The sequence below is a fragment of the Mauremys mutica genome, chromosome 7 (genome assembly GCF_020497125.1).
Source record: "Mauremys mutica isolate MM-2020 ecotype Southern chromosome 7, ASM2049712v1, whole genome shotgun sequence".
Classification (NCBI taxonomy): domain Eukaryota; kingdom Metazoa; phylum Chordata; order Testudines; family Geoemydidae; genus Mauremys; species Mauremys mutica.
In genome coordinates, this window is record NC_059078.1 from 21,590,377 (window position 1) to 21,600,691 (window position 10,315).

The following is a 10,315-nucleotide window of genomic DNA, read 5'->3' on the forward strand; positions in this document are numbered from 1 at the left end:
ATGACCCAGCCTCACTGAGCCTCAAGGCACGATTCAGTATACAAGGCACAGTACTGGGAGAGAGAGCGAACCAGGCTGAATGGCACGGGGTCTTAGAGAGATATCTACTTGAGTCATTCATATCAGCCTGTCTCAGCCAACTGTACCCTACCCTCTTCACTATTACCCCTTTCAATCCAGTCACCCCACTGCCAGGCCCGGGCCTACTCTGCTCCACTCCTCTACATTGTAACCCCTATGTTATTGGGGTTTATCCAGGACTACACTGGCATGGGGTGACAAGGCACCTTACATTGTTAGCCAACTAATGTGAAGTTTGTGAGCTCTCTGGGGGACAGTGACTTATCTGTACAGCGCCTAGCACACTGAGGCCCTGATCCTTGACTAGAATTCCTAGAACATATAATAGAAATAAGCAAGTCTCCCTGCTGACTTCACATCAATCTGAACACTCCTGGATTCTCCATCACCACTCACCTTCTTGTCAAGGGAGTCCTTCTCAGACTTGCTACCCCAAAGACTCCAAGGGAAAATCTCTGACCCTGTATCACCCTGAGCTGTGGGAAAATGGAGAGAGCAAGAAGATAGTCCATAGAGAATCCCCGGGAGTGAGAGAAGAAAAGGGCCTACTAGATGCTCCAGTCCCTATCTCCGAGTCCAGTGCAGGAGTTTCTCTGGAAATACACTGCTCTTCGGGGCATACAGTGCTTGGAATAATGGAGCCCTGAGCCTGATCGGGGTCTCTGAGCGCTACTGTATCACTGATCGTAAATACTGTGACTAGCGATGATGATGACAATAACAGTGCTCTGCCCAGTGCAGTTAAGAGACGATGAAGGGGCTAGCAATCCCCTGCCAGTGTCCCCTGTCCCACAGCAGGTGAACCTGAATGAAGAAGGCAACCCAGACGGAAGACTACTAGGCAGTATGTCAGCACTGCCTGGCTACAATAATGTAGTGGCCCAAGGCCAGGATTCTTGGGATCTAACGAGCTGGCTGAAGACACCTCCAGGCGATTCAGGGAAGAAGAGCTTGAAAGCAAATGAGGACAAGGTTCCTGAAGCGGGTCCTGCTGCTTAGCTTTGTGCAGGCAGCGGCCAAGTGTGGAGAGCAGCAGGTAGAAGTCCCTTTTGCGAATAGTCACTCAGATGCAGTCTGCTGGGGCTGGATGGTGGGAAGTGTGATACCAGGGGTAGTACTGAGCCAATACAATAAGGCAGCCAGTGGTGGCCTGATCACCAAAACTGGGGCAATATGCAGTCTTTCCAAGCTATATGGAGCACTCCAGGTCCAGCGATCCAGCGGTGAGAGCCTCCAGCTAACCAGATTGCTTGCTCACCAAGGCCAAGGAGCAGTCACAGGATGTCAGAGGTTCGGAGGAAATCCAAGCAGATAGAGCTGAGGAGGGAAGAGTGCAGGCATCTGAAATCACAAGTGAAAGGAAGGCTGGCTTGGAGTTTGCATTATTTAATGCCAAAGAGGTATGGGTCAAAACAAGGAGATTGGGCTGCTGTAGCATGGCCATTATGTCACTCACCCCAAACACTTAGCCCAGTGTTTCAAATGAGCTAAGGGGAATTAGGCACCCAATTCCACTGAAATCCAGTGGGAGCTGAGTGCCTAACTCCCTGAGACTTCTTGGAAATTCCCAACCTTAAATGACAAAGAAACAAACAAACAACTCCTTCACATACTGGGGTCATTGACTCATAATTTTAAAAAATAAGTTATGTTTCTTCTGGGATTTACGGCCCGATTTTAGAATAATTAGACAAAATAAACCATGTGTTAATTCTTTTTTTAACGATCTGCTGTAAATGTGGAGTTTTGGAAAGTAGACAATGAAATTATTATTATTTTGTCTCACAGCTGTGCTAAAGCACAGGGGAGATGGTGGAGAGGCACAACTATTTGTTTATTTGGCTTTCTATTGCTATGACAAAGCAAATAACAGCTTTGGTCTTGGTCTATAATTGAGCTAATTGGTAACACCTCAAATTGCATGTCCTAAAAACTTCTAATTAGCAGCTGAATGCAGCATAAAGTAGGTGCTGTTAGCTCCCTCAGGCTCCAAAATGACCAGTTTATTAGCGTTTAGTGCATTCATAACAGCCAAGTAGAATTATGATCCAAAAGACTCTGTGTGTGTGTGTGTGTGTGTGTGTGTAATTCTGTATATGTGTGCGCATGCATATCATCTTTTGTTCTACATTTGTACAATTCCTAGCACAATAGGATCTTGGTCCATGACTGTGGCTCCTAGGTGCAATGGTAACACAAATAAATAATTATAATATATCATTGTGTACGTGTGTGTGCATGACGTGTCTATATTGAGTGTCTGCATGTGTGTATAGATATATTAGTGTATGTGTGTGTGTGTGTGTCACTGAAGTCAACAGATGTGGATGCTCAGCATTCCTCAGGATTTTGCTGTATGAAAGTATCCTCCAATTATACACTTCGAGTCTGATGAAAATCCTATTGACATCAATAAGGGTCTTTCTATTGATAGCAAAGGGCTTTGGATCAGGCCCTTGTGGCAGGGCCCTTGTTGGTCATGTTCTTCTGTAAACTATGATCAGAAACTATATTCCATTTTATAAAATCAATGAGGAGAATCTTGTTGTTTGCTTTTCTGTTTACAGTCGGAGGGTGCTTAGAGCCGCCTGGCAAAGAAATGAGCTGGCGGCTGTTGAGGAAAACCCAACCGCCTTTTAGGATTGAGCACTGTTTAATTTCAAAAAGGGCTCTAGGCCGGGACTCTGAGTTTTATATCCCTGGCATGGAAATTAGAAGATCCAGACCAGAAAATCATAGATCCAAATTGTATTGTGTAAGACACTGACAGCTGAGGTGTGCCGTGAAGGGCAGACTGGTTAGCCTGTGGGCTTAATAACGAGCTATGGTTGGAGTGTTTTAGTGCCATTCAGCACTGGTTGGTAGTGACCAATAGCTGTTTGAAGCAGATGGCTGTTTGATGCCTATGTGAAATAAGTTGCAGGGTCTCAGGCCTTTTTCTATTGAACCGGTGCCCACAGCACAAACCCACTAGCACAACTGATGCTACTTAGCATCTTGTTGGCAGTTTAATCAGAGAACGAATGACTCATTGGGGCTGACGCTCTGTTCTGTCCCCTATCAGCAACCGTGGCATCGAATGCTCGTGGATTAGAGCAGGAGTGATTAAATGTAATACATGAGAGCACTAGGGGTGTTGGGAACAAGACAAGATTGCAGGATATCCTGCCTTTAGGCCAAAATGCAACTTCAGCCCCTCTATGTGACGGGCAGAGGGGAGGTCTGCCACTCTGTCCAGTCTGTACTCACTGGTGGCTATATAGAGGACATCGATCTGCAGGGCAGCAATAATGCCGTCTTTCTCTAACACTACAACTGAAACACAGTCCCATTTCTGCTCCATCAGTCTGTCCTGTGCTGAGAAAGAAAAGATATATTGGTGGATTCACAATCCCCAGCCAGATGCAGCGACATGACAGCTAAAGACACATGGGTATATTTATAAAGCGAGACTGGACACAGTCTGCTAAGACTCTCGTGGAGTGATGCAATCATATATGCGAAAAGTTGTGGGGGCCAGGAGTGGGGACAGACATTAGTCCTGGCATCTTTACTGGTGGGGGAGATAGATGTTCCAACACAGAAAAACCTTGGGAAGGCAGGACCTGTTCCCCTTTACCTCCCTCCCCAAACTTACATACACCGGTTCCACCTCTATGAAAATGGACACCCTGCAAGAATGATTCTAAGTGTTTAATAAAAGCATTCTCAGTGCTCTTTCTGCTTTGCCATTTGCATGGCTATAAGAGGCAGATTGCCTTCTCTGGCTAACTAACTAAACAAGGAGCACAAATTGAGTGAAATGGAAACACTCATGGCTCGTCCGCAAATAGAGACAAACCCCCTGATCGCATGGCTGCACCCAGATGTCTAGCTGTTACCTACTTTAACGGCTTTAATTTCACAGTAAAGTCAATGCAGTCCTAGCGTCTCCTCCCAGGTTGAAAACCTAGCTAATGAAACACTCAGGTTTGAATTGAGTCCACTTCAGTGCATTATCTGAGTGGTTAGACGAGCAGTGGGCAGGTGCCACTACTTTTCTTAGGCAACCACAAGGCACCATGCTGGAGTATTTTGAGTGAGGGGACCACTGAGCAGTTATTGCAGATGATGTGAGACAGCAAGAGATGGATTGTTACCCTTTATTTCTATTGAAAGATGTGGATCACCCATTGAAAGACGGGGAATTTTATATGCATAATGCTACTAGTGGGGGTGAGCAGCGCAGATAGCCCCTGCTTCTCCATACCCTGGGCACATGCTGCCAGGGTGAACAGACTCTTATGTGTTTATTAGTGCCAAGAATATTATAATACTTTGTGCTTTTTTGATACTTTTCACCACAGGATTTTAAAGCACTTTACAAAGGTGGGTGAGTAGCATCATCCCTATGCTAGCTTGGGAAACTGATGCACACAGAGGTGAAACAATTTTGCCAAGGTCACAGAGTGAATCAGTGTCAGGGCCAGGTGCAGAACTCAGGTCTCTTGATTCCTAGGCCCCTGGCTGCAGCCACTGGACCCTACCACACTCTGATAACAAATGCCAGGCAGTAGCGAATCTGTAGCCACCTGGGACATCAGAGTGGCAGCTTTGCTGCAGATCATGGCCAGAGGTGAGACGGACTCATCTTCTCCTCTCGGTTAGCTCCCTCTGAAGCTTCTCGCACTGCTCTCGAGCCTTGAGTAACTGAAAAAAAAATTGTGTCATCTGCAAATTTTGCCACCTCATTGCTTACTGCTTCTTCCAGCTCATATATGAAAGCAAGCCAGGTCCTACTATCAATCCTTGTGGGACTCCCCTTTTAACCTGTTATGCATTAAAAACTGACCATTTATTCCTGCCCTTGGTTTCCTGTCTCTTAGCCAGCTTCTAACTCATGACAGAACTTTACCTCTCACCCCATGACTCCTTAATAGCCTCTTATTCGGGTCTTTGTCAAAGGCTTTCTGAAAATGCAAATCAATTATATCAGCCAATTTTCCTCTATCCACTGTTATGTCGATACACTCAAAGAGTTCTAATAGATTAGAGAGGCATGAGTTTCCTTTACAGAAACCTATCATCTCTCATCAGTTAACTATTTTACATTAGTGTTTCAGCAAATTTTTCTGATACTGAAATAAAGTTCACTGGTCTGTAATTCCCAGTCACACTGAGTGTCTTTTCTAAAGATGGCTATAACATTTGCTAATACACCAGTCCTCCAGTGTGGCACGTCATTTTAAGGAAACTGTATTTTTTTGTTAGCAGCTCAGTCACTTCATTCCTAAACCCTTTCAGAAATTTTGACGATACACCATCCTGTGCCTCTGACTTGTTGAATTTTAATGTATTTATTTGTTTCAGCAGCTCCCTTGGAAGCACCTCAGTCTCAGGCACTGCCTTATCTATATTACGTGGGAAAGGTAGGTCCGGGGTTGGTCTATATGTGATGTTTAAGCAGTCTCCATACCCAGTCTAAAGATTTTAATTTCCTCCCTTTTGATTTTAGGGTCCATTTGACTATCACCAGTGGTGAGCTGGAGCCGGTTCGCACCGAACCATTTTTTAAATTTTGAAGCAGTTTTAGAACCACTTGTTAACCCGCTTCCTTGTGAGGCGGCGCTGAGGCTTTGATGGGCTCCGGCCGGGAAGTGATGTAATTCCTCCTCCAGCCGCCGGGGGCGCTGCACTGTGGGAGCCATGTGGGCCACCGCCTGGCCATGGGCACAAGCCCTGTTGCTGCTGTTGCTCCCCTGGCCCTGGGGCTCCCACTGCTGCCTGGTGGGTCCCCGGCTGCTCTGCTGGGCCTGGGCTGCGTCCTGCTGCTCGGGCTGCTCCGAGCCGCTCTACCCGTGAGCACCCGCCACCCTGCCCGCAGCCAGCCCCTGTCTCCAGCCAGCCCCGCACCCCCTGCCCTGCCCGCAGCCAGCCCCGCATCCCCTGCCCGCAGCCAGCCCCTGCCGCACCCCCTGCCCTGCCCGCAGCCAGCCCCTGCCGCGCCCGCTACCCTGCCTGCATCCAGCCATGCACCCCCTGCCTGCAGCCAGCCCCTGCCGCACCCCCTGCCCTGCCCGCAGCCAGCCCCTGCCGCGCCCCCTGCCCTGCCCGCAGCCAGCCACGCACCCCCGCCTGCAGCCAGCCCCTGCCACACCCCGTGCCCTGCCTGCAGCCAGCCCCTGCCACGCCCCCTGCCCTGTCTCCAGCCAACCCCTGACACACACCCCCTGTGGTCCTGCCCAAAGCCAGCCAGCCCCACACATCCCTGTCTCCAGCCAAACCTGCACCCTCCTGTCTCCAGCCAGCTCCGCACCCCCTGCCCTGCCCCCAGCCAACCCCGCATCCCCTGTCTCCAGCTAGCCCTGCCCCACACCCCTGTCTGCAGCCGGACCCACGTCCACTGGTGCCTATATAAGAAAAAGACCCAAAAATCGCGACTGTCCCTATAAAATCGGGACATCTGGTCACCCTAGCACACCCCCAGGGAGTGGCAGGGACCCACACATGTAAAACGGAGCTCATTTCTAGTTCAGACCCATCTTTTTAAAAAAGAACTTTAGGTGGGGTTAACATACATCCGTATTTTCCCAGACATGTCAGGCTTTTTGGTTCTTATATCGCCATCCAGGAAAAGACGGACGTATGGTAACCCTATTGGTACAGAAAATACATACTGTGGCACATCCCTTAAATCAGAACTTTTTATAGGGAACCGGTTGTTAAGATTTTGGCAGCTCATCACTGACTATCACCCTCTCTCTCTCTCTTTGTCTTAACCCCCCCTTCTTTGGGAGTCTTACTTTAGTGTCACTGTGCAGTTTTCCTCAGCACTGTGCACTCCGCCTCCTTTTCCTGATTGGGAGGCTGGGAGGATAGCCCCCCACTAGTACATTTGCATTCTTCCAACTGAGAAATTGTATCACACTGGAGTCTGCAAAATCTTTTAGGTACCTACAGTCAATGAAAAAACAGAAGTTCCTTTTGGATTGAAAAATTATGATGCTGGCACTTTTAACTGCTTTTTATCTTCTCCCTGTGTCTCCTCTGGCTCAGACGTGCTTAGCTTGCTGCCAACAATCATAGATTCACACAAATTTGAGACGGAAAAGCCCTGTTAGGTTCAATTAGTCAATTTCTCCTTCCAGGGCAGGATTGTTCCCTACAATATGAGTTCTAGTATTTTGTCTAGTCTATTTTTAAATGTCCCATGTAGCAAAACTACATTTACGATTGTCAGGATTTCGAAGCCAAGTTCGCTATGGAAGTAGCAGCTGTATTCTAACCTGCCTTGTGTGCCGGTGGCAGCAGATGAATTGCTTGCTATTCCCTTTGAAGTTGATGGTAAAACTCTTGTAGGCTTCAGTGGGAGCATTCTCAGGTCTTGGTATGGACAATTCCAGTGAATAGCTATGGAGCACTGATAAGCCATTCTTCCCGTATCACGTTCCAGGCCATAACTGCATTTCAATAGGCAAAAATATTGTTTCAGCAGCAGTAAGAGTGCAATAATAGCAAAGCCATGCTAAACACATTACAGCCTGTATCTAAACCAGGGGTCTCAAACATGCGGCCCGCGGGCCGCATGCGGCCCTCGGAGCTCTTCCCTGCGGCCCGCGGAGCTCCCCCAGTTACTTCCTGTCGCCGCCAAACTCCCCTCACCCCCACCCCCCTCCCTGAGTTATTTTCTGTGCCTAAGCTCCCCGCGTGCTGCTCCCCAATGTTTGGGGCCGGGTTTCTCCCCTGGCCCCACCTGCCGCCCCCACGCGCCTCCCCCCAGTGTCTCCCGGCCCCCACTTGCTGCCCCCTCACCGCCCGGGAGCTCACGCTGACTCCACTCCTCCGCTATGCCGGCTTCCGGCATCACCTGCTGCTGCAGGGTCCTAGCACCCCCCTGCACTAGGCCAGGGCACGCTGCCCTTCCCCTGCCCTTCTGCCCTAGTCCTGAGACTCTCCAATGCCCCGAGCCTCTCCAATGCCTCAAACCCCTCACCCTCAGCCCCACAGCCCTCACCCCTGCACCCCCTCCTATCCCCAAACTCCGTCCCAAAGCCTGCACCCCCACTCCCTGCCACAGCCTGGAGCCTGCACCGAGCACAGAGCCTGCACTCCAGACCCCCTCCCCCACCCAAACTCCAGCCCAGGGCCTGTACTCCAGACCCCCTCCCCCACCCAAACTCCCTCCCAGAGCCTTAGGCAGTAAATCTAAGTGCGTGTTTTGTCCTTTGAGTGAGGTGCATTACTGAGTGTATATATTTATTAAAACTGCGCGCGCTTAGGGGAGGAGGTGGAGAAGAGACAGGGCAGGGGCGGGGCCAGGGGCAGCAAGGGGGCGTGTCAGTGATGCGGCCCTCGGGCCAATGCACTAGTCCTCATGCGGCCCTCGGGGTCATTTGAGTTTGAGACCCCTGATCTAAACAGAAGGGCCATCCTCCATAATCATAGCAGGTCAGATGTCATGTCTGGACAAGTTCTGCTCAATGCATGATTCAAGGGTGCGGGCAGAGGTGGCTGTACAATATGGCTACATCTCACTTAAAGCTGCCAGATGCTAGTCCAGCTCCTAATGTATATTAGAGCCACCTCAAGGCTACTCTAATATGCACCAGTTTTCAACGGCCCCTAAGGAGCTGTTATATCACTAGGAATAATTGCAGCCTGGAGTGCTGCAGTCACCCCTCTCCTACTGCTAGCATGTCAGGCAGAACTTAGCACAGGGCTGGATCTGCCCTGTTAATTTATTATAAATTATTGGCTGTTGAATTATAAAACCCATTTGACTAGAACTCAATTCTGCTGCTATAAGCGAAACAATAAACCAATACCCCTGTTAGAATTAGCAGGATGGAATGCTCCACAACGAGAGTGAAATGCTCTCTCACACATATATGACATCTGCAGAGCAACAGTCTGTAGATGCTGGTATAGGTCCATAAGCCATTTCAAGGCTCCTCTATGACATTGTGGGTATCCAGTTCACCTTTGAAACTATATTTGGGGTGCTGCGTTATGACGTGTTCGATGATTTAGATGTGCTCACCACAGTCCCACAAAGGGGAGTCTTTGATTTGCTACTTGTGCATCTTCCAGGGTTTGTTGGGATGCAGTTCAATGTGGTCCCAAGTCTGCGTGGCAGGTCGAAACCAGGAGTGCAGCTTGTTGGGTCAGTAATAATGTGCTTGATTGTGATGGTAGATGAGGTCCAAGCGCTAAACAACCAGCCGTTGTGACTGCAATCTGACACTTCACTTTTTCCTTGTTTGTTAAAGGGCCGGTGTCGGGCAGGTTGCAACCTAAATCTGCTCCAATTTAAAAGGTTTTATCCCCGGGAGAACACCCTTTGTCTCCAAATTGCATTTCTATATGTTATCTCAAAGGGATTCATAAACAGTTATACAAGCTCTACCCAGCGGCACTTTTATCCAAGGGCGTCCTAAGGATTTATGGGGCCCGACGGAGTATTAAACTGGTGCCCCTATGCCCAAATTGCTCTTAGCAACACAAACATAAGCTTACGGTATTGGAAAACTTGCCGCATGCACTTTATTAAAACCAGTTGAAACAAATTAAGCACACTATAATGCTGATGGACTACGTCCCCCCACCACATGGCAGACACACACCAAGCTTCCTAGGGAGCAGATACTGCAGCAGCCCAGGGCGGGGGCAGGGAGGGACGAGACAGCAAAGGATACCAAGCCGCCCTACTGGTGGTGGGGGTGGGGCAGGGGGAACTGGGTCTACCCCGGGGGTTCTGGGGGGGAGGGGGATGGGGCAGGGGGAACTGGGTCTACCCCAGGGGTGCTGGTGGGGGGCGGGGGATGGGGCAGGAGGAATTGGGTCTCCAGTTGCTCCATGGGGCCTGGCCCAAGGGGGCTTACCTGGAACAAGGGGCACTCACTGGTCAGGGTGTCTGTCCACTGGGTGCTGGTGCGGCCTCCTGCGCAGCATGGTCCGGGAACCCCATGCTCCCTGGCCTCCGCCATCGAATAATGCTGGGTCCGGGGCAGGTGCACAGGGCGGGGGTGGCGGGGTATGCGCAGCACCCTCCCACCAGCCCTGCCCCAGGCCTGCCAGGAGCCCGAGAGCGCAGGGAGGAGGCAGGAGGCACGCCATGGGGGAGCCCGGCTGACTGGGGCATGCAGAGGCTTAGCAACCAGAAACCCCCAGGCCTGCTGCCAAGCCTCCCCTCCACCCCCCGCCACCTCACACCACCAAGTGGTACAAGCCCTTGGGGGGGAGGAGGTGGGGCCGG

The 10,315-nt window shown here is 50.2% G+C and overlaps 1 long non-coding RNA gene across 1 annotated transcript; it reads right to left on the reverse strand.

Moving 5' to 3' along the window:
• Positions 1-3,325: 3,325 nt before the first annotated feature.
• LOC123373614 lies at positions 3,326-9,219 on the reverse strand. The gene is made up of 4 exons (XR_006580784.1): positions 9,101-9,219; positions 7,347-7,520; positions 4,653-4,770; positions 3,326-3,433 (listed from the first exon to the last, which is right to left on the reverse strand). It is a non-coding gene; the product is annotated as an uncharacterized LOC123373614 (long non-coding RNA).
• Between the last annotated feature and the right edge of the window lie 1,096 nt (positions 9,220-10,315).